This window comes from Carassius carassius, chromosome 36 (genome assembly GCF_963082965.1).
Source record: "Carassius carassius chromosome 36, fCarCar2.1, whole genome shotgun sequence".
Classification (NCBI taxonomy): domain Eukaryota; kingdom Metazoa; phylum Chordata; class Actinopteri; order Cypriniformes; family Cyprinidae; genus Carassius; species Carassius carassius.
In genome coordinates, this window is record NC_081790.1 from 6,967,794 (window position 1) to 6,973,927 (window position 6,134).

A 6,134-nucleotide genomic window follows, 5' to 3' on the forward strand; every position below is an offset into this window, starting at 1 on the left:
TTATCCTTTTAAGTTAACCAAGTTAAGTTTGAGTGCAAACGTTAAATTAGAAGCCACAGTTCTGTTTGTATTTTTCAAACATATAATCCGAAATTGTTGGAAATACTAGTTTGTAAAAAGAAATGACTTAATAAATGTTTGTCATGGTTCAGCAAATACTTGATTATTTATTTATATATTTTATTTTCATGGTGCACCATGAACTGTACAGTATATTTAAATACTGTTTTAAGTGCACGTTTACACCCACAAGCAACCTGTCATTTTTTTTTGTGTGCTCAGTGTTTATACCAACTTACACCTGTCTGAAGTTGTTTACAAAATACATAGTTTAATGTATTAATATTAATTGACTTTTATCATAATAAACTAAACCGTAACATTGCAAGCAAACACGTTTTCATATATATATTTGTGTACAAGTGTGCAGAAGAGCTTTCTTTCTTTCAATAACACACATTTGTGTGGAGAACGAAAGTGAAGACTTCATTAATCATGCAAATACCTTTGTGTAGCAGCTATTCTTCATGTCCAAATATTAGCTCAATATACTGTAAACTGGCCAATATATTATTGATAAAGGACATGCAATAGCCAAATCCATTTAAAAAATCCTTTTAAAAAATCCTTTAAAAAAATCATTTTTTTATTAGCTTTCTTAGTTAGCTGATGCTGTGAGAATTTTGCTAGGTTTTGGTTTAATATTCTCACTGTCTGTTTTACTGAAGACTGACTTGTTTGGAATGTCATAAAGAGACATAGCGCCATCTTGTGATGCAAAATTCACACCAAAACGGCAAAGTTCAAGGTTGTAAACACATTTAACCCATCTAGTGAAGGTGTTGCTAGTTCGCATATCTGAATTTGCCCATCTGGCTGCAAACAGCATCTTTCCCTATTGACATTTAAAGCAGCTGACGGAATATTATATTAGATGTTTTGAGAGTGACTATTTGTTTTTGAATGGGAAAATATATTTTTTCATAAATATGTGTATGTATATAAAGAGAGACTATATATATATATGTGTGTGTGTGTGTGTGTGTGTGTGTGTGTGTGTGTGTGTGTGTGTTTACATTTATTAAAAAATAACATATTTTCATATTGATAGCCATTTATTGCAGCCATGTATTCTGACAGATTTGTTTTAGTATTATTATTAATTTATTTATTTTTATTTGTTTTTTTGCACATATTTAATTATATTATAGTTGATGATGGTAAAATAAATTTAGATGTGTATATATTTTTATACATTAATATATATATATATATATGTGTGTGTATATATATATATATATATATATATATATATATATATATATATATATTATATATGTATATATATATATATATATATATATATATATATATATATATATATATATATATATATATATATATATATATATATATATAAAAGCAAAAAATATTTCATGTTTATATATACAGGTAATTTATTTCTTTAAAAAAATAACAGGTTACAATTACACTCTCTCTTCAGTTCTCTCATTTTCTTTTGCTCTTTGCTGGAATCAACTGTCCTTCTGGAGTTTATTACCTCCAAATCTGACAGCTTTGGACGAGAGTCAGAGAAACAGATTCCACCAGCCAGATGATGAGAAAGAAGCAGAGATACTGTGTGAGAGAAAATAAAGAATGGGAAAAGTAAAGTTAAGAGTGAGAAAATTAAAAGAAAACATTGTATTAAACAGGTGCGAATAAAGAGACTTGCTGGGGATGAGAGATAAGAGGGCTGAAATGAACGAGGGAGGCCAATGAAATCTCTCTCTCTCTTTCATCTTCTTCTTTGCATTCACAGGAAGCATTTAGCCTTTTTCTGGAATCATCAGAATGTTGTGGTATTCTGTTTGGCAACTTCGTCCAGCCTAAGGTGAAGTGAAAGGTGTTTGGAAGTTATGAAAATGTGCTGAGACTGGATTTGCAAGATTAGGTAGCTCCACAACAACATGCCAGGGAGTTTATGGCCTTAAAATTAGTATTTATCTCAAACATACATTTCAATAACCTGTGTTTTTTTTTTTTGTGTGTGTGTGTGCAAAATCTCAAGAATGATTTTGTTAGAAAAATGAATGAGAGAGCTCTCTTTTAATTTGCTTGCTAAAAGGATCACTATTTTTGCTACAGACATAAATGATCAAATCATGTGGAAAGGGGACTGGACAGTTCACCGAGTGAAAAATGGAGGGATAATTATATTATTATATTGGTGTATTTTATTTTATTTTATTTTGTTTGTATATAGATTGATTACCTTAAAAATACTTTTTGGGATATTATATTCTCTTAATTTCTGCTGTTTGTTGCCTCCTTAATTCCTTAAATGCAAACTTCATTTGATAAAATGAGTATGCATTTAAAAGTCATTCATAAATATCTTCTGCTCCTACTTGAGTAAAAAAGAGAGACCTGCCTCTGTTTTGAAAGATGAGAGTGGCCACACCATCAGTGTCTGTAGAGAGATAGGGCTCATATATTACTGTTTCCATGTGATAAGGACCAATACAGCGGGTGCCACTTGTATTTCCGGATGATGGTCAAACATTAACAGGCCTTGCAGTTTCTAGTCCTTTAAAATTCCGGAAATGACAGAGAGGAACTGACAGCGGGACAACACCATCACCTGTATACTTAAACACCTCTTCATGTACTTCCTGAGAGACAGACTGTTCTGACATGTACTCTGTGTTGGCAGAGCAATGAATTAGTGTAAGGAGCACATTTGTACAGTTGCTTGACGGTTTTAGGCATCACTGACAGGCCTTCAACCATCAAAGCAATGGTTCTCAACAGATGACTCAAAACGGTTTCACAGCGCTAGAATAAAATAATAAATATGCAAAGCTATGATAGCAAAACAAATGAGTACATTAACTTTTTATCCTCTGCAGTAAATGGGTGCCATCAGAATTATTCTAAATGATTCTAGAGTCCAAACAGCCAATTAAAAACATCACAGTAATCCACAGGAAATCCACATGATTCCAGTCCATAAATGTATTGTCTTGTGAAAAGATGTGTGATTTTAAAAAACAAATCCATAATCAAGAAGATCCAATCATTAACTATCATTAATCGTTTCTAATCATTGCTTCCAGCTAAAGGTCCTCTATCCATAACATTGCTTGTCTGAATAAAGAGAAATATGCACAGATCAAGCACTGAAAAATCGTTTCAAAACAGTTCTAAATAACTATGGCAAGACAACAGGGGGATTAACTTTTTTTTACTGGAGAAAGCATTATTATGGCTCATATATTGGGCGGAAGCAATGGTTTGAAGTTCAAAATGCCTTAATCATGGATTTGTTTGTTACAAACATGCAGCTTTTCACTTCACAAGGTGTTAACTGACTGGAGTGGTCTGAATTACTGGTGGATTATTGTGATGTTTCTATCAGCTGTTTGGACTCTCAATCTGACTGCACCCATTCATTGCAGAAGATCCATTAATGAGCAAGTGGGTGGAGTTTGCTCTTTGTAAACACTAGCCTATAGTTTCGCACTACTCTTGTTATAGTGAAACTCATGAAATGAGTTAACTATAGTGTCATGTTAACACGTTAGTGTCATGAAAAAATGAGCTTTGGTTTGTTTCTGTTTAACCTGTAACATTAATTTATTTAATCATTGTGAATTTTTCAACTCTCTACAGTCTTTTTTTTTTTTTAAACCAGGTGCATTTGTCTCACATTTTTTGGTCTCTGATTGGGGACGCAGACGTGTCTTGGTCCCACATGGATACTAAGGTCAAAAGATCCACAATTTAGGTCCGTAATCTAATGCCAGGCAGCTAAAGTAAGTGGAAAGAGTTTAGGTGACCGCACACACACACACACACACACACACCCATCTGAACAATGTTAAATATCTGTTGATAAACACAAGCAGAGAAAAAAAAAACTCCAAGAGGATGGTTGCGTTTGCAAAGCTTTATGTGAATCCACTTTGTTTCCGATGTTTCTTGTGTTTATATATATATATATATATATATATATATATATATATATATATATATATATATATATATATATATATATATATATATAAATTATTCTTTTTAAAGGCAAAACCTGTTATTTGGTTAACAGTAAGTAAATTACTGTATATTGTGGAAAAAGTGTAGCGAGAGAGGGAGAGAGAATTTAAATGAAAGTTTAAACATTTAATAATATTATATATGATTTTTACTGTAAATTTAAGTTAAATCGAAAAAAACCTAAAACATTGTTACCATATTTTGTATGGTAAATTTCTGGGAACCACATCTGCCAGTTTTTTTTTTACAAGTAAATTCCTAATAACTTTTTACAGTATGTTGATATAACAAATGATATGCAGTGTAACACTGTTGTCATATGAAATATATTTTCAGATTATTAGATTTCATTTTTTGCTCTCTGTGCTTGACTTGTTAGAGTAGAAGCTCTACTAAGTCATGGTTTCTCTTATTAATCAGAGGTGACCAAAATAATTGTTTTAATCCTGTCTGTCCTTTGTTGTGTTCCAGACGGCATGATGAAAAACGGCTTTATGGAAGTCATGCAGGATTCAGCCATGACAGCACCCTGCGCTGAGCATGTCAACAATGCCATGGAAATCAGAGGAAATGTAATCATGCAATGAATTTAATGTGCCTGAATGTTTTCACTCATCAGCCATTGTGCAAATGAGAGATGCATCAGCATGATGAGAAACTAATTAACACCCACTTAATTAATACTCATGCTATTCAGCTAAAAATCACTAAGAGTGTTCCTTTACAAACACATGTTATATAATCCCATTACTCTGTCTGTGAAGCTTTCTAGACCAGCATTGCAATTTTAAATGCTAAATAAACTAGTTTTTAATCAAGGGTGTGGCAGGTTTTTTTATGCAGGCTTAATCTCAAGGATTCACAGCGGCTTCCCGGCACCCAGCCTAAAACTACCGCACCACACCAAAACACTCTGCATAATCACTCCGTCCCAGAGTGTGACTCTGTGAAACACAGCAGGTGTGCATGCTGGGGGAAAATAGCCAGAAGTCACCAAACAAGTTTTACAATGAGGCAGGCTTAAGTATAAACGGTTGACCTTCTCAGCTGACACTTTGGCCCAGTCCAGTCTAGATGATCAATATGTTCAGATCAGATGGAACTCGTTAAAAGGACGGTTTTCAATAAGGCTTGGTTTGTTTGCTGGATTACAAAAAGTGCAATGGTTTCTCACACCTACATGTGAAAATACCCAGTCTATCATCTTATCTGGAAACTTGTTCCTTGTTCAACTTGTTCCTGCGGATTACCGTATGAGCGATGTAACCATGGATCGACTGTGACTCAGGATGACCCTAATGAACCTGGCTGATGTCAGCAATCTGTCACTGCTTACAAACAGTGAAACATGTACAATAATGCACCTGCAGGCTGGACCCAAACGGCCAAACACTTGTTTGACACTGGGTATAGCAGTGTTTTTTAGGTACACTGTGGTAAAGACAGTGAACGGTTAGTGTGACAGCGGGAAAACCAAATCTAACTCTGATCTTAGCAACGGTGCAGAAAACACTCCTAAAACTGTATACTATTAATAAGTGTAATGTGTTTGTTTTTGTGTTTAATAATCCTTTAAATTACAGTAAGGGTGCAAAAGCAAAAGCAAACAAATCCATTAGGCCTCTAAACTCACTTTAATAATGAAAAATAGTTTGTTTAAATGCTAATGTTATTCCAGTATCCAGAAGGCACAATGCAATGATAGTATAAACTACATGATATATAAAAAAGCTGAAGTTAAATGGATATTTACACAGAATATTTACTGTAAGAATATTTAATCCCAAATATCAACAGATTAATTGGTCTATAAATAATTAGGGCAATTCAATATATTTTTGATATATTAATCAAATAACAGGCATAGAAAATATATAAATAAATTTAATATTTAACAGATCCGCAGGATACATACATAAATATCATACATTTTTACCTATCATGTGTTCCCGGGGAATCGAACCCCCAACCTTGTGCTTGATAGACGCAATGCTCTACCACTTGAGGTACAGGAACACACTATATATATATATATATATACATAAATTTATATATATATATATATATATATATAT